Source organism: Rhodnius prolixus, unplaced genomic scaffold (assembly GCF_049639745.1).
Source record: "Rhodnius prolixus isolate KJV_2025 unplaced genomic scaffold, Rpr scaffold_9, whole genome shotgun sequence".
Classification (NCBI taxonomy): domain Eukaryota; kingdom Metazoa; phylum Arthropoda; class Insecta; order Hemiptera; family Reduviidae; genus Rhodnius; species Rhodnius prolixus.
The window spans coordinates 5,049,686-5,068,465 of record NW_027411604.1 but is presented as its reverse complement, the minus strand read 5'-3'; the positions used below and the strand labels follow the sequence as shown (position 1 = coordinate 5,068,465).

The window sequence follows — 18,780 nt, the reverse complement described above, 5'->3', positions numbered from 1 at the left end:
TTTTAAACAAATGAAGGGATGATAGGATTGTTGAGAACGGACATAGTGGTCTTGTTGGGTGAATAATGGCTAGTAGGGTGTGTATATTGCTGCTGTTGACATCGTCAGTCTGGACTTCACTGATCTCATAATGTTTTCTCTCCCCTTTACTAGCTTTTATCACTCTCCCCTGTTAGGGGTGTCGACTTGAAGGAAATATTTAGGGGAACTACAGTGGCAATTTTCTCCTTACACTTTTAGTGTCTTTGCTAATTTCTTTTTTGGTTAACTTTTTTCATTACTTACAATATAGATACAATATGGTAGTTTAGCCACGTATCGGTTTTGGCAGTGTGGGCAACTGAGCAAGTGTTTAGTTTAGGTCTCAGATTGGCTTCCAATACGCACACAGTCATCAAGAAGTTCCGTTTTACTAAGTGGTTTTTTTTTGTGGAAAATGATCTAACTTTTTTATTGAACTTGAAATACTCATTGCTTACGTACAACTTTTATTGGTAACTACCACAGGAATGTACATTAAAAAGCACTTTATATTAGAAGAGAGAATTTTAAACTCGAAAAAATAGATTCACCGGATTCTGAATTGATTTTTCATTCTTTCTTTTTTTTTGCAATATAATAAGAGTTACTTGTAAGGGATTAGCTATGTGGATCCCCACGCAGAGATACCAATTTTGAATCCAGTTGCTGGACTTTAGATTTTCTCTTGCTAGTAGCTTCTTACAGCTCACTGTCCGGTGATGCGATAGTGTTGTCTGTAACGAAAGAACACTCTCCGGAGGCCGACAGTGTTCAATGAAAAAAAGCTCCGGGCGACCATAATCACAGATGTTGACTCGCCTTAAATTAAAACTATAAATAAAATTAAAATAAGAGTTACAATCAAGTAAGAAATAAAAAATTAGTTCTCAGTGTTCTTCTTGTGAATATCAGAGATTATGGCTTCAATTTTAGTCACTTTTATTCTCTTACAATTGATAAAACAATGATCCTATGCTAGTGGATGTACGAGGGTCGTTTGAAAAGTCCGTGCAAAAATAAAACTACTTAATTTTTTGGGGTAAACCTTTTTTCAACATAGTCTCCTTTTAGGCTTATACACTTCACGTCCAACGCTGCTCTAGTTTGTTGATCCCTTCCGAATAATAGGATTTGTCCAAATCTGAAAAATAGCCATTCGTTTCAGCAATCACCTCCTCGTTTGAATAAAATCTTTTTCCCGCCAGCCATTTCTTCATATTGGGGAACAAATAGTAGTCCGAGGGAGCCAAGTCTGGAGAATAGGGGGGATGCGAAACGAGTTGGAACCCTATTTCCATTAATTTTGCGACCACAACTGCTGAGGTGTGAGCTGGTGCGTTGTCGTGATGGAAAAGGACTTTTTTGTGGGCCAATCGTGGGCGTTTTTCTTGCAGCTCGGTTTTCAAACGGTCCAATAACGATAAATAATATGCACCTGTAATAGTTTTACCCTTTTCCAAATAGTCGATGAGGATTATTCCTTGCGAATCCCAAAAGACAGTCGCCATAATCTTTCCGGCCGAAGGAACGGTCTTCGCCTTTTTTGGCGCAGATTCCCCCTTGGTAACCCATTGTTTAGATTGTTCTTTGGTCTCAGGAGTGTAGTGATGTATCCATGTTTCATCCACAGTGACGAAACGACGCTTAAAGTCATGCGGATTCTTCTGGAACAGCTGCAAACCGTCCTTGCAACACTTCACACGATTTCGTTTTTGGTCAAGCGTGAGAAAATCACTCGACTTCCTCGATTCAAACGAATGCCAAACACAAAGAAATAGACCGATCTGGCTGAAACTTGGTGTGTGTTCTTCCAAGGGATGCTACTAACTAAACATAACCTCGATACGCGCCAGTAGTGCTATCTCTCTGACTTTTCACGGACTTTTCAAACGACCCTCGTAGATCAGCTTAAATCGAATAGGCAATGCTTCACTTATCTCTCACTACATAGACCTGTGTATGTGAGTTTTGGATTGATGTGTTATCCGTAGGACTCCAGATAAAATTTCTCGTATCTGACTTTCCTGAATATTACTCCTAGCGCCGCAGGATTTTTTTTATGCTGGACACATCCCTAAAGCATTATTTTTTTTAGAAAAATACCAGTCTTGGGATTTTAATTAGTACACGTTCATCAAGAAGTTTCTAATTAATATCAGGTGGAAAATAAATAGAAGAATGCTCTTTTGTTTTCCCTTTGAATTCTTTAATTTATAACCATCATTTATTTCACAACCTTTCAAGATGTATTCTTGGCCAGGTTAGTTCCTTTTTTTTTACATCTCTTTTTTTTTTTTTTTTGTTATAAAATTTATTATTTCCCATCTATCACGTTTATTACGAAATGAAATTTTCTTTTAAGGAAGCGTCAGTTTTGAAAATCCCCAAGCTAAGTGCTATTATCTCCGATTTCATAATGTATTAAAAAATCTCTAGTAACGTACACCTATTTTCGGATCATCTCTTTAATGGTTCTATTAATAGCACATAACATATGTTAATATCTGAAGAACAAAAAAATCTCTACTTGCAGAAAAATTATGATGGTGTCGTATTTGTGAAATATGTATACTGTATATATTATAGAGAATATTTGTTTTGGAGTCTGTAAAAATACGAGTTTTTTTCACTCCAAGAAGATTTTACTCCACAGCAAAACCTCTGTATCAATAACAACAGCAGTATGAAACGGAATACTAAGTTTAAGCTTCTATCGAATTTGAAATATTCTGTACACACCATGCATCATCCTTGCTGACTACTCAATAAAAACTTTTTATGTTGTTCAAATCATCACAAAACATTTATTTCCAGTATTTACTCAATTTGGAAAATTTAACACGAGCACTTCATAAGAAAAAGTAAAAAACAACTACAAAATCTTTATTTCAAGGTAGACTGGAATAAGTTATTCATTTTAGAAGTAATTCTTAAGCTCCTTTCAGAACGTTAGATAATCCTATCCGTCATATCAACAGCAACTTCGTCTCAATAATAATTCTATTAAGAGTGTAGAGGAAAGCAATCATTCATTCATTCATTTTTGAAAGATTAGTTGCAGTCCTGCTTCCTATCTGAATTAATGCAGTCATTGGAAACTTCACGACTTCATGACAACGTGTAAGAAATGTTGATTTTGAAAACAGGATAAGGGTATTGATGGTGCTTTTAAGTAATTGCTTAAATTTGGTTACCGGAATGGGGACTTGGGAGAGAGAAATGATTTTTAGAATGGGATGAAGGTTGAGCTTATTAGAAAATCTTTTTTTAGGTTTAAGACAAAGAATAGTTCAAGCAAACTGATTGGCTAAAGATATCCTACTGACCTCGTCCCTCATCATGCCAAAGTTTAGCTAACTATACTAACTAAGACTATTCCAAAGTCTGTTGTCAACTCCTTCATCATTGTCGCAAACTGTTGTAACAGCCGCAAAGTTAGTCCAGTTTGCTTTTGCAAATTACTAGCAACCATTCTACCATTCCGTGGGCTAGTGATTGACTATCTTCTACTGTTTCCTTTTGGGAATCTATGTTTACCATTGTGGAAATACTTTTCAGGAGATTGATTCTCTCTAAAAAAAAAAAAAACTTTTTTCCGTTGTAAAGTTAAGTAAAAGTAAATGTTAACAAAACTTTTTCTCATGATTTCTCATTGTTCTAGATGACAAAGTTTTTCTCAAGTTAGAAATTGTTATCCTAAAGGAGATGTATTAGGACCTTTACATTGCTTTAAGGGACGCCCTATGCCCATTGTCCTTTTAAAGCCGTTGACTTGTTCCCTTCATTGCAGCCCTAATAAAGTTTGGGATCTATGGAACCAACACCTCTTTCACTAATTCTGTTTCAGAAGTAAAGTTTTTCTTGGTGAAAATAAAATTAAAAGAAAAAACAAAAATTAAGCAACTCTCATTAAAAGCCATATTTTGAAACGTGGATTTTTAACTTTATTAAAAAAAACATTGTTACAAATACAAACTGCCTGTAATTATTTTTTTAAATTGAATTAATAGGTACCAAAGTTAGCTGATTATTCTGTTCTTTTCAAAATAACAGAAGATCAAAGTCGCCCTACGTACGGCTCGGGGCGAAGCAAGGTGTACTGGTGCCCTCAATTAAATCTATAAAATATAAATGAGAAAAAATAAATTATAAAAAGCTTGAGTTTGAAACAAAATAATTAATTCGAGTGTTGAGAAATTTAATTTAAGAAAATGACTTTAAAGGAAAATATATTCTCTCTTTAAATTTTTTAAAGAAGACAAAACGGTGACTTACAAAGTATTCATTAATCAATAAAGTAGAATATTCTATTATTCCATTTTGTTAAAAAGTTTCTCTTGACAATTTCATCCTTTTCCTGTTTTGAAAAGTTGGTTGTTTACTTCTGTGCTGAAGTTTATGTATGTGGTTTTTTTCGAAGTCTTTGTTGTAGAAAAGAGACTTGGTTTGATAGTAATGTACGTATATGAATTATGGATGTCCAAACACTATTCTAACAATTTAATGCCCGGATAAGCGTTTGTCAAAAACTTTTTCATCGTAACTATAAAGAAGAAAAATGGTTGGAAAAATCAGTGTCTGTTTTTAATTCTGAATTATTCTAACTTGAAATATAAATTTTCCAACGAAGCTTAACATAAAAATGTATCCATATTTTACATAGATAAAATAGTAAGAAAATATGTTTCCCACAAATTTGCAGTTTTATGTCCTACATTATTCTTGATAATAGTAAGTGTTCTTTATTTATTGAATTTCAGAATGGCTGAGAGAATAAATAAATAACTTTTTTCTTCTTCTTTTTCATTCTTCTTTAATGTTGAAGACAGTTAGACAAAACTTAATTTTATATTTATCAGACCTTTAGTATTTTGTTAACTTGCTCTTTATGAATGGTAACAGTTACTTTACCTTATTTTATTTCATCCTTGCAGCTTAAATGGGATTTTGAATGCTTAGAGGTTATGTATGTTAAGGGTTTATGAATAATTTGTGCCATGGATTCAATTATCCTTGAGTATCTGGTGACAAATTGCAAGAAATAGCATGTGAAAATGTTTTACTGCTCTAGGAGTATAATTTCATACAGCTTTTCTTACAGACGTATCCTGTGGCTAAGCCAAAAGTCAAAGCCCTAAGCAAAGGAGGGAATTCCGTACAATTTCGATTAGTAAAGATTATATTAACTCACTGGTTAGCGCTCTGGTTTACAACGCATAAATCCAGCATTCGAATCTAGTTCTTAGATTTTCTCATTCTTGGAGCTTCTTTAAAGCTACTCGTAACTGTTCGGTGATAAACGATGGATAGTGTTATGAGAACACTGTTGAGAAATTGGCAGTCTACTGAAAAGGATCTCCGATATTAAACCTTTAATTAAATAAGAACAATAATAAATTGAAAGAAAAACAGCCATCTGTCCAGGAAATATAAACATTTGATATTTTTGATGAAAAATGTTTCACACACAGCAGATTCGTCAGAAAATTTTTTAATAAAGATATCAAAAAGTGGAATTAATTGTTTAGGTCACATTCCTACTGAGCTGCTTTGTTTAACATGGTCATCAAGATAAAAAAACACAGAGAGAGAACATCAGATAACGATATGAATACAGATGTTGTTTTTAAAATGACTGAAGGAGAAGGTAATGTATGTACATCCAAGCATATAGATCACATTGAGAGAGTAGTGCCTATAATGTATTGTACATTAATCTTCCCATTCTTCAAGAACAAATATCAGAGAAGCGAAGCATCCTTGCTTGTATACAGCAATGTTTACATCAATCTATTGTATCCAACATTGAATACAGAAGGCCAAACTGTCTGAACGTTGTCTTCTCAGATTGGATTTTCGATATATATGTATATGTGATATTGCTTGTAAGAGAAGTTTGTTATTTGTGTCTCAGAGTCAGTGTAAACAAATACTACGTAAAAAACGTAGAAATGTACATTTCACTTTGGGTTACACGTATAATACAAAATAATATTTGTTGTAGATTACAGGTTTATTTTCAGTATTACTTGACTTGACAAATTCGATACCTTAGGTAATTTGAAGACATGTTAAAATCCAGGAGTTAGCAAGTTACTGTAGCGTATTATAATAGAAAGTAGAAAGTACCTTGATGATGTTACAGTTTCTATTTTTTCGTATTCATTGTAAAATTCTTTGACAACACATTTCTGTATATGTTAGTATAATATGTACAAAATAAAGAACATAAAGCAAGGTACAATAATAATAATGACTTCAATAAGATGTTATAGTGAAATTGTAAATAGATTTATACTGAGTAACATTTAAAAAAAAAATATTACGTAAACAATTTTATCACATTGGTACTGAGTGCAAATTAAAGCGTTACAATAAATCCTCCTTATAAGTCTTCTTTAAAAGATCTTTGATGAAGTGATTTCGTTTATTTTTTTAAAACAGGTTCATAAGTGCACTGTTTAATTTAATATATTGCAATTTATAAACTTGTCTTTATTATCAAGATGCAAATAAACTATTCTACTAGGTTTTACGCTACGTGTGCAAGGTAGCAGGGATTTTGATTCTAGTCTAGAAGGCTTTCGGCCGAAGTAGAGAAATGAATTTCTTGAGATACCATTTGACATTCAGCACTAAGCGAGTTCATTCACACGGACCCAGCACCTTTTTTATTTGTGTTTAAGAGACAGCAACCACCCCGCGATCTCATCTAAATCTCATGAAAATATGCTCTTTCTAAGAAGCATCTAATTTTACTTCTTCTTTTTTTTTAATTACTAGTTTTTTTATGTTTTATTAATTAGTAATTCAATAAGAATTGGTTAACTTAAGTGCTAGGTAACAGTTCGTACTGGAAACCTCTTACACATTGAACTAACCTTGCTGAAAAACCTTTCTTAGTGTTCTTGTTGCATGTTAAGAGAAATTATAGAAACATTTTTCTTGTGTGATTACTTTCGTAATTCTTATTTTGCTGAAGCCTTTCTAGTACCTAGTAGAAATGAAATCATTTAATGTTTATTCGAATCATAAAAAACATTTTGACCAAAATTGCAACACTTAGAATTTGCGAGGTCACATATGAAACGAGATTTTAGTACTTTTGATCATAAAAATAAAAATTATGTGAGGTTTACTAAGTATAAGATTGATGTTTCAGTTCGTGCTTAGCAGAACATTATCTTTCTTTTTTCTCATAATAGAATGAGATGAAAAAATTTACCCGGAAAACGAGAAATGGAGTTATATTAGAAGCCATCGCATCGATTCTGATTTCCTAAGTGGAGTAAAATCCTATTTCAATCTTTTGGATATATTAGAAAGGTATATTGATTTATTTACTTTCAGTTGTTCTAAAAATTGTACAAATTACAAAATCCCTTATGTTGCTCACCAGTATCAAAGGTTAAATACGCTGTTGCATGTTTTTTGTTTTGATTGTACAAGAGCGCCCTTTACACTAGTGATTAGCCACTTTATCTCGGATACTCAGATACCGTGAAGATCGGTGAAACTGGGTTTTTGAAAGTACATAAAGAATAAGATCTGAAGAGCATGATCTTAAATCTGTATCAAACCTAATACATATATATTTTTGACCAAATTTACTAAGCTGAATGTCCCTTACTTTTATTATGGTATTAAAAAGTGTTGCTTCCGAAATCTGCTTGATGTTTTATTACCTCGATGAACTTACATGTTCTCGATAAAATTTTTCGAAAAGGGGAAATGTCTAAATTGTAAAAGTAGTCATTCTTCCAGAAGACGTATTTCAATTAAAAATATATGGCTTTGATCTAATTGCTTAGATACAGAAACATAGTTTTATTTGAAAAGTTTCCTCACAAAAATTTTAAATCGTCTAGGACAGTGTTAGGCTAGTCGTGCCTGTAAAGTAAGATGTTAGGTGTACGCTCTTGCGTAATCTTAGATAACGAAGTTTAAAATGAGTATCTAAAATCTGGAATTTTAGAAAATTGGTGTTTATTAACCAATTTTACTAAAGGTTTTACCCTCGTTTGAACCATTTTTCCATGGAAAATGATTTTAGGGCAGTAATGAGGGATGGTTGGTGTTGTTTTCCTTTGAAGGGCCAGTTCACTTGATTTGAAAGGTGTTACCTAAATATGTCGCTAAAATTTCGTATTTCACCTAAACTTGAAACTGTTTCAACTGGCGCATCAATTTTTTTGAAATTCTTTTTACAGAAGTTTATTCTAAGTAAATATTATTAGGATGTCAAGCTTTAATCAAAGCTCTTTTTCTATTGTGTGACATTCATGAAGAATTTTTATAATTCTTAGCCAGCAAAAAAATTAAAACTATAATGAACCATTCTTGTGATTGCAATTTTGACCAATTATGAGAAAGTTACTAATGTTAAAAAAAAATTCTTTAAAAAAATGCATTATATCTTCTGTTTTTTGAAGAGAACAAATATATGATTCGTACCTCATTTATCATCCTCGTGTTATTTCCGGGCAGTGTTAATGATGCTTAGCGATGACACTTTGTTTTGTTGCTGGATCTCAGTAACATTTATCTTCTCTTTATTTTATTTTCAATTCCGGTGAATTTCATTACATTGATGAATATTACAAGGGTTTCACAAATTATTTATCATAAATTTATTTATATTAATGTACAATCGTCTGTCTTTATCTTTTAGCTTTAGCTGAGATGTTGTTGCAGAAATCCTGACTTTAGCAGATGCTCCGATACTTCTCGGGCCCATTTTCAGCAAAACTCTCTCAACATCTTGTAAAAAACGCAACTTAGGTCAACTTTAGTTTTCTACACATACTTTTCTGTGCAGGTAACGCAGCATTAACAGTCTGCCTAGTTTTCTTATAACTAAAAGTTTTCCTTCTACAGCTGGTTAATAATTCAGTGCTTTTTCAAGATCGTTGAACTATTCACCATTTCTGAATCATTCTTGTCTACTTACTTGTCTTTAGGTATTTAAGAAAACTTTTCTTTCTTAGCAGTTTCTTTCTTAATTCGTCGGCTAAGACAGTAACACCCCCTCAGAGCTAACTAACTTAACTTGTTTTGTAGTAAGCTTGCTTATTCTGAGACATGCTTATTACTTTGTGTCTTTCACATTGTCCCCACCTGCTTCTGATGTTTTCATATATCTCATTCTTGGTCAAGAAGGTAGTGTATGAAGATAACTTAAATACCTTCGCTTCCTTAATGGTGTCTCCCGTCTGGCATATATATAAGTTATCTTGTGCCCTTCATGTTAACAGTATATTAGTTTTGATAATGGGTCTTAAATCCCAAAAGTGTTCCAGTTCTTGCGTAAATTTGCTTTTCGTTTCTGGCTGATTTATTATTATTATTTATTTATTTTATTTTTGTATTTGGAAATATTATTGAGAGCTTTCGACGTAGCATATGGGATCATCGGATGTTATTGCCGGTATCGATTACAAAAGATCACATACTAAAAACTAACGCGATCTTTAAAGCGTATAGTAGCATCATTATCGTAAGTTTCACGAATTAGTCAAGAGCATAATTATTTGTTTTATAGCTGAAAGTAGTAGAAAAAAAGTATAAAAATGCGTAAAGTATAAAAGAAATGTTTTATTAGACTGTAGCTTTTAAACTCTTGTAATATGATGGACGTATATGGAAGCAACAGTGATATGGTTAAGTGGCACCCTCTTATACAATGACAAGGCTTGTTTTAGGGTTTGTTTCTACTTAAATGGTTCTGTTTGTTAATAATATATGTAGCGTTTGTGTATAAAGGGATTCCTGTCTGGTATGAGGAAAGGACTGTCTATTTTTAGGACATTGTGGTATACTTCTGATTATGGTTTGTTTTAAATGAAGCTTACTTTAACTAATATGGTTCTAGTTTATTTTGTCTTCTACATTGAAAAGGTTAGAATGAATTATTAATATTATTAATGATAAAAGGAGTGATAAATGTTGGAAGAACTTTTACTACTTGCATTGACTGACTTCTGAATGGTACTTAAGTGAAATTACTGTCGTAATTTGAAGAACTGTCAAAGAAATATTTGTCGAGCTGTAGGTTGTTAGCAGACATAGGATAAATGAATGAACTGTTTTAATTCCAGATTTTTTTTTTCAAATATTTAATCTTAGTGCGTTGTTAAAACAGCATACGTTTCTTGCGTCTAAGTACTAAACAGTGGAGACTTGTAATTTACTTCTTTTTTTTCGAAACTCTTCAAATGTTGTATTGACAAAATTTCTTTAGTAGTACGATGGAGATTGCTTGAAAATATGACGAGATTCTTGATTGTCCGCTAGAGTGTTGAACTTTAACTTTTTTTCTTCAAACCTGATGTTCCATGTAGCTGGAGTTTGTTTTTAACAGCTTATGGAAGGCTCTAAGTGGAAGCTCTTTATAGATTTTTGAGCGATATAAAAAAATGATACTTTTTGAAAAAAGCTCTGAGGCCGTTTTTAAATTTACTGAAGTCGAGGGGGGACCAGACGTAGTCTGGTTAAAACAAATATATATTTTTAGCAGTGGTTATAAAGCAGGAATGTAAGCTTCGATTTTATTTTTAATTTGAACGATTTTTGTTTATAAATAAATAATCTGGAGTACACAAAATTAATTTCAGTCGAATAAGCGACCTTAAAGTTGATCACCTTTTCTTAAACCATCTCTCCCTTTGATTATCTTTTTCTGCTGTATTGAAATCCAATTTCTAATCTTATGAAGAAAAATAAAGGTAGAATGAGTTCTTTTTTAAAAGTGCACTATAAAAAAAATTAATAATAATAAAAAAAAAAAACTATATAAGTTTTAATCTGTCAGAATGAATACATTTTTAATGGTTGGCCAGTAAAAACGTAATTGGCGACGATAGAATGGTTTGGGGGGAAGACGGAGTGCTGTTACCTCCCTATTTATTTCCAGGTTCCCCTCTTCTAAATACCCCCAAGGGGGGAATCGATACAGACTGAATCATAACCCTCATTCTCTCTTGTAGTGAAATCCCCAATACACTCGCCAGCCTTCAGGGTGTTCATCGTAACGCAACTACCTTTTGCTCTTGCCAGTTTTCCACAAGATATATGTATATATATACTAAAAGCAGTGCTTCTGCTATAAATATATACACATATATGGTGCACCGTTTGTACGGGTTCTTTCTTTTACAGCTCGATCCTTGAAGGTTTTATCCTCTTGAAGACTTATTAGTTTTCTTCCTCTTTTCCTAAGGGTGGTTTATTCATGGCTGTTTTGCTAGATTCTCTACTGCATACAACTTATACTTTCATTTTACTATTTCATAACTCTCTTTATCTGGAAATTGAAGTTAAATATTTTAATACCTCATCACCTTGTATCTTTGAAAATATTACACTGACTCATACAGCCTTACTCCTCTGCAAAATCGACACCTGGAAAGTACATTAAGAATTCACTCCAGTAAAATACCAACTTCCTAATCTTATACTTGAATATTTATGGCTTTATTTCATTATTTATTGTGGAAATTTCATCCTGGTTTTTGTGTTCGAAGATTTTATTAATGCTTCTTTCTGTCTTCTCTCCTACTCCTCGTAAGGATGGTATTACGATTGTGCAGTTTATGCTGGAAATAAACAGTTTTTTTCAAATTGGACATGAGTATGTGTGTGAGAGAGAGAGAGATACTCATTATCTTATAACATAGGCGCCACGGTAGCCGAGCGGGTTAAGAGGCGAGACCTGCAAAGCTAATATGCATTGTGGTACTGGGTTCGATTCCCGGTCTTGGCCTTGGATTTTATTTAATGGTTAAATGAGAAATAGTAAAGTAAGAGTACGTTTGCTAGTCGCCTCCGTCCGCGACACCTAGTAAATGGTAGATGGACGTTAAGCCCCGCCTGAAAAGATAGGCGATTACTTTACTTTACTTATCTTATAACATAAATAGGGATTAAATAGGTAATAATTTTAAAAAATTATTATGTTAAAATATTCTATCGTATAGTTCCAGACTTGAAGAAACACCACTTTACAGAGGGGAACTGTTACATCATGCTTCCTTTAACAATATTATCCTACTAAATTGAAATATGTGTAATATTGTCAACTATCTTTTTTTGTATCATTTCTAAGTTTTAAGAAAATTTAACATGTAAAACTGCTTGTAGAGAAATTCGTACAGGTATTCTTTGGCTTTTGTGTGTTCTAATACAGGAAAGGAACTGGGTTAAATGGATAACTACAAGGCTCGTTGAAGTGTTAAGCGATCTTTAAAATTTGAAAATTGCTTCCGGAATATTCAATTTAGCATTTTATTTATTTATTTTTTGTTTATGTTTTTACTTCGCCTATCAACTCCAAACTTTGTAAGAAATAAAAGCGGTTCGATTGCTTTGATACTTGGAAAAAAAAGCACATCGTGATATTCCACAGAAAATAAATAGTAACTCTGAACTAATTGAAAACTGGGTAGGTTACTACGAATGATTGTTTTTATTATAAACAAATATATATTCTATATTAAATAAATAGTCCTTTATCTAAATCAAGTTCATGACAATGATTATCTAGTTATAATAATTTCGAAGCTAATTCAATTTACAATTACAGGCTCTTCTAGTCATTAAAAACAACTAGTCTTTAAAAGATGAAATCTTGAGCTGTAAGAATGAGAGGAGATTCGTCTGGGACCGATCGCCGAGCTAAGAGGTTTTTCATGAGAGTTTTACACCTAGGTTTTACATAATTATCTCAAAACTGAAGACCACTAAGTACTATGTCTTTTTGCAGCTTTATAGCCAATAGAGTGAGTAACAGGTAGCTTTTTACTCTTTTCTAAAAATTCAAGTAATGAGATACAAAAAAATATGATTCTCTCAAGTTAAAATAGTACCAAAATCGAAAATAGTACACCCAACCAAATACTCTTTCTCACATAAGAGATGTGTGAAATTGAAAATGTATTGTAGTTAAGGTGTAATTTGATTGATGAATAAATATTGAACTTGTTGTAAACAAGCAAAATCAATATGTAACGCGTATTGCTAAATTGTTTAATTGAACAAGGTACAAAAAACAGCGAAGTTTATATTTACAGTGGTCAAAAAAAAGTATTCATACACTAACTACTGAACTTTTTATTTCTTCAGCAGTGAAATCGAAGATAGTAACAATGAATTTAATGCTCATTTTCTTTTATAAACATAAAGAATTGATGAAAAAGCAGAAAAATAATTTATTGTATACAAAATAAGTATTCAAACGCTCAGTCTGAATGTAATAATTAACGCAAAACTAAAGACCTAATATTTTGTAAGCAATCCCTTTGCATTTGTTATTGCCTGAAGCCTTCTTGGCATAGGTTCAGTGTCCCTTGAGATGTGATTTCTGCCCATAATTGTTTTAAATTTGTTATGAGCTATTCTCTGGAAAAACATGTCAATTTTCTAATTTTCCACTCCAAATAAGACCATAAATTTTCAATAGGTTTTATATATGGAGACTGTGGAGGGGAGAAGTTGTTTCCAGGCATTATAAAGCAGCCATTCCTTAGTTTTTTTTGGCTGTATGTTTGGGATCGTTATCCTGTTAATTATAACATTCAGACTATTTTGCATAGAATAAATTATTTTTCTGCTTTTTAACCAATTCTTTATGTTTATAAAAGAAAATGAGAGCATTAAATTCATTGTTACTATCTTCGATTTCAGTGCTGAAGAAATAGTCATCCTAGAACCAAAAGTTCAGTAGATAAAGTAAAAAAAACTTAGTGCATGAATACTGTTTTTGACCACTGTATATGCTCGTAGTATATACTGTATATATTCTCTTTTAAAGCACAAATCGAAATTGGTTTTTATTTATTTTTTTCAATTGTATCCAACTAAATCGTAGTTATTGATCCTTTTTAATGTTACCTCCCCATCTGTTTTATTTTGCCTGTTGTGACAATATATTTTAGAGAAAAATAAATATATTTTTAGTTTGTTTATGGAAACACGCTAACCCTTTTAAGGGAAAGGGTAAACTACATTTAAACAAGGAAGTTAAATGCGAGGATGACAATTTACTATTACTAGCTTTATTTCTGGCTTTGTTCTAGTTATTTCAATGCTTTCCTTTTTTAGTAGGAAGTATTATAGTGCAGAAAGACTCTCTATAAACCTACATTTATTTTATAAAACACGCACTAATATATTAGATTAGATTTATGTTTCTCATTTTGCTCAAAAGTTCTTACAAACGGTCCCAGGAAGAGAGAGAGATTCCTCCTGATTTAGCCTCCTCCATTTTCCTTCACTTTTTGTTTAAATACCAAGCAAGACAATCAGAACTATTAGGTATTGACTGGATTATACAGTATGCTTAAAAAATGAATAAGTGGGAGGGGTACAAAAAAAATATACATCGTGTCCTTCCCATAAAACTGCTTCCCTAGATGATGGGTACACGAAGGTGATAAAATATGTAGGTGGTTTTGGCTCGGTTTAAAGTAAAAGCGCAATACTCGGGTGTGTTGGTGTTTACACGCAACACAGTAAATAAGGTTGCCAACCCTACCTACCCATCAACTGCTTCATATTTTATTTTTAAACTAGATTTTTTTTTTTTCTGTCTCTATTGTTTTCTAAGTTTTTCTATTATATTATTAAAACTACACCTTGGCCTATTATTTTTGTGATGTGTTCATTTAACTTTCTTTCTCCTTTTTTTTTTATAATTAGTTATAACAATTATGTCTTTCATTATGCAGGAGTATGGAGGATAAAGTTGGACGTATTCTCGCGTAGTAGCACGTTTAAGTCTCGTTTAAACGATGCCTCTATCTGATTTTGCAATGAGGCATGCTTCATGAAAGATTTTCAACTTGTGAAGAGTCAATGTTTTTTTTTTTTTTCTAGGAGCCTCAGTTCCGTTGCCTGATGCTAGTCGAGTGTTGTTTGTAACGAGTGTAAAACGTTTGGTGGCCGACTGTGTACAGAAAAAGGCTCTGGATGCCACTAATCTCAGATGTTGATGCGACTTAATTTTCATGTATATACTAAAATATTTCTTTAAAATTTAAACTAAACATCTTTCATTAAACCATGGTGCAATAAACTGCACATAACTGATAGTAAAAAAAAAAAAGTTACAGCGTTAAATTTGTTATTAAGCGCGTTATTTACTTCTGGGCACTTTATCACATGATGCATTATTCAGAAGAACAAAACGACACAGCTAGTAATTTATGGGGTAAACCTTTCTAGATATATTACCTCCTAGAAAATTAGGTCTTATGTACTCAGTACACGTTGGGAAAGGCTTTTACATAATGTCTAGACAAAAAATTTATTTTAATAACTTACATGAGCAAAATTACGTTTTGTTAGTAGTTTATTATAATAAAAAGTATTTTTTTCTTGGTTGGATAGAACAAATCCAGTTCAGACCCTATTCTATGGAAGTAAATTTTCACATAATAATTCGCATCTCTCTTATTCGGTGCAAATGAGAATAAGCAGTCTTGGCATCGCTAGGGGAACTCAGCTTATTTATCAATTAGAAGTGCCCGTTTTAAGGTTCTCCTGCGGGATAGTTGAACTTTTTCTAGTCCATTTTTCCCCAACCCATTCCTTTCATACCACCATTATCGTTTGTGGTATCCCAAGTAAAATGTATTCTGTTTAAAGAGGCGTTATTACATAAAATGAAAGGTGATTGGGTTTATAGCTGACTTCACTTCGTTGTTATTAAAAGTATAATGACAATAATATTGACGAAGTAAGGATTTTATCATCGTTCGAACACCCCTTTAAATAAATATTTATCTCCACTCAAACGGTCGGATCTGTCACAGGTATCGTCTCAACAGAATTGATCAAACTTTCGTCGATATCGTCAATACTTCTGACAACTTAAATATTTTTGTGTCAATATAATAACAAGAATTTTGGGCATAGTATTAACTGTCCGCTTATTATCCACTCGACATTCTCAAAAATTCTGCCTCTCAAGATGGACGCTGTAAAATCGCTACTTAATTAATTGGGGCAACGAAACAATTGGTAACGTGTCCAATTAGGATTGCTGTAAGAAAAACTTTGTACTATAGTTTCTTAAATCTCCTGGAGATTATCAATTAATAAAATAACTTTTTATCATTTTTTTTTTTTTAAATTTACGTTTAACTTAATGTTAGGAAAATGAAAGCTATTTCTCATTCTCCACCATTAATAATAATAAAAATAAAAACTTGCCTCCTGGATAGATAAATATTGACTTTATATTGTGGTATGCAATAACCTTACTTATATAGTATGTATGCCAACAGTATGTATTATGAAATCGAGTAGGCCACTCTTAGGGCAAGTGGGGAAGAAGGTGGGTTATATTGCCAATGGATTAAACTTCCAACTTCCATCAATCTTGATTTTATCAACCTCGATTTCGACCTCAATACTGTCAAAATTGTTGTTACATATATATATATATTTACTTTGTTGGGAGCCCATTCATGCAACTATATTGTATAAATGTTTATCGTGTAATAAAAAAATATTTATTTATAACATTTTCCTTTTATATTTTTTTTTAATGACTAGGCTCTTTTTCTGGGAGGTGGGGAATATTAAACTTTTATGTAGGTCTTCTAGTTTGTTTTTTTTCTAATTATTACTCGTAGGCTGTTAACCCAAAAATATATTAGCGTATACTATTGCCAACGTTATAAATCCTTCGCGGTTGAGCCAACAGTCTAGCTATAACTAAAAATATCTCTACAAACAAGAGAACTACATTAAAAGTGAAGAAAATTCTGGTTATTGCAGGAAACTTAAAAATTGCTCAAATAAAATGTATCCTCTTAAAATTTTTCGCGTCCCCTTCAAGTTTTTTTGAACTACTATCTTAGGTTACCTGCGTAATCTACAATTATTTATTTATTAAAAAATTAAAGGTAAAGTAATCGCCTATTTTTTCAGGCGGGGCTTAACGTCCAACTACCATTTACTAGGTGTCGTGGACGGAGGCGACTAGCAAACGTACAATACTATTTCTTATTTAACCATTAAATAAAATCCAAGGCCAAGACCGGGAATCGAACCCAGTACCACAATGCATATTATAGCTGTGCAGGTCTCGCCTCTTAACCCGCTCGGCTACCGTGGCGCCTTATTTTTTTTTTTTTTTTAAGCGCATCAACAGCTGAGGTTATTAGCGCCCGGAGCTTTTTTCAGTGCACTACCGGCCTCCGGACAGTGGTCTCTCGTTACAGACAACACTGTCCATCACCGGACAGTGAGCTGTAAGAAGCTCCTAGGAAGAGAAAATCTAAGGGTTAGCAGCTGGATTCGAACCCGGGACCTCCGCGTGGGAATCGAGTACGCTAACCACATAGCTAATCCCTCCCCTGTGGCGCCTTATTCTAGGCCTTTTGGCTAAGATCAAAGTGTAGTATCTGTTCTTATCAGCTTATTTATATATTTTTCCTCTTTCTTTCTTTCAAACCATGAAAAGTGGCATTTTCTTTTTTTCTGCCTGACTTGAATTCTCTCTCTGCTAACTTTTTTAATCTTCACTTATATTAATTCCTATTCCTTCTCTTTCGTTTTTAAATTCTGGAATTGTCAACTGTAGTAATTTTAAAAGAATTTAATACTGTGGAGGTTATGAGGTAGGTACAGTAGGTATGACAGAAGTCTGCCCTTTTTTCTTTCATTTATTGCTGAACGTGGAGAGAGTGTTGCAATTCACAATTGGTTTCCTGAAGGGGCTCAGTTATCTCTCCTGATCTTTATTCAGACTATTGAATTGGGTCCATGCTGGTGATGTACCTGTTCGTGATACAGAAAATCGTTCTTATGCAGATAATGCACTTTTCTATTTTTCTATTAAGAATTGATTTTTTTTTTGTTAGGTGTCGTATCATTCTAATAGTTATACCATTATTAGTTTATTCTGTATTTCTAATCATTTCCCTGGGGAAAAAAGGTTCAAAATAAAGTTTATGTGGGAAATTTTAAGAAAATGTGACAGCGTTTTTTGAGAAAATTGCATTTACTTTTGAACACTTTCCTGTCCATCACGGGTGTAAACTCAATTGGGAAAATTTGACACCATCAAACTACTTCTTCCTTAAAAGAAGCAAATGACAATAGAAATAAGAAACGGTTGTATTTATTCGCCAATAAAATTTTGTCCTCTTGTCACTTTAAACTATATGTAATGCTAAATGTTAAAAGTTTGAAATAAAGTTAGGAGTAACTTTAATTCCCCAGGTAGAGCAACATTTATATTATACTGAACACGTCATATTATAGTGTACAACTTTTGATAACTTCTAATTCACTTTAACAACATTTAAATGCTTTCATATTTATTAAATAATGAATAAATAAATAAAAAAAAATATGTTATTTTGTGACGATGGAAAAATTGTAGTGAAATTCTCACCCTACTGTTTTTAATTTGTTCTAACTGACAAATTTTTTGTCAAATAATCTGAGAAGGTTCTGGGAGAGGAAGTTTTCCCTACCAACATCTGGTAACTACCAAAGCAACTCCAGTGAAGTCCTAGAAAGAGATGGTAATCTGGGATAACGTTGCCTGGCCCAAAACAGTTCTCCAGCCAGTATCCTCTTTAGAAGATTTAATCCTTTGCCAATACATATTCATGGAAACAATCCAATTTATGGACCTGTAAGTCTGGAGTAATCACTAGTTTGTGCAATCCACCCCAACCGCCAACGTCTCCTTAGATATTCTGAGGATGCTTCTTTTTTAGCTCCTCCTTAACCAGAAAAGATAGA

The 18,780-nt window shown here is 32.7% G+C and overlaps 1 protein-coding gene and 1 pseudogene across 50 annotated transcripts in view; both read left to right on the top strand.

Moving 5' to 3' along the window:
- Positions 1–18,780, top strand: part of Dus1 (Dihydrouridine synthase 1) — a 104,030-nt gene that overhangs the window by 60,907 nt on the left and 24,343 nt on the right. For 14 of the 50 annotated variants that reach the window (XR_012458440.1, XR_012458446.1, XR_012458442.1 and 11 more), the window contains 4 exons: positions 7,184–7,347; positions 8,693–8,839; positions 12,602–12,797; positions 14,893–15,025. The exons of 9 other annotated variants lie outside the window; for them this stretch is intronic. The gene's annotated coding sequence lies outside the window, so the exon portion shown is untranslated. Of the gene's footprint in view, positions 1–5,549; positions 5,669–7,183; positions 7,348–8,692; positions 8,840–12,205; positions 12,461–12,601; positions 12,809–14,892; positions 15,026–18,780 lie in introns of those variants that run through there. 27 more of the 50 variants (XR_012458434.1, XR_012458438.1, XR_012458426.1 and 24 more) reach the window with 13 other exon arrangements.
- Positions 17,390–17,483, top strand: LOC141454826 (U2 spliceosomal RNA; annotated as a pseudogene).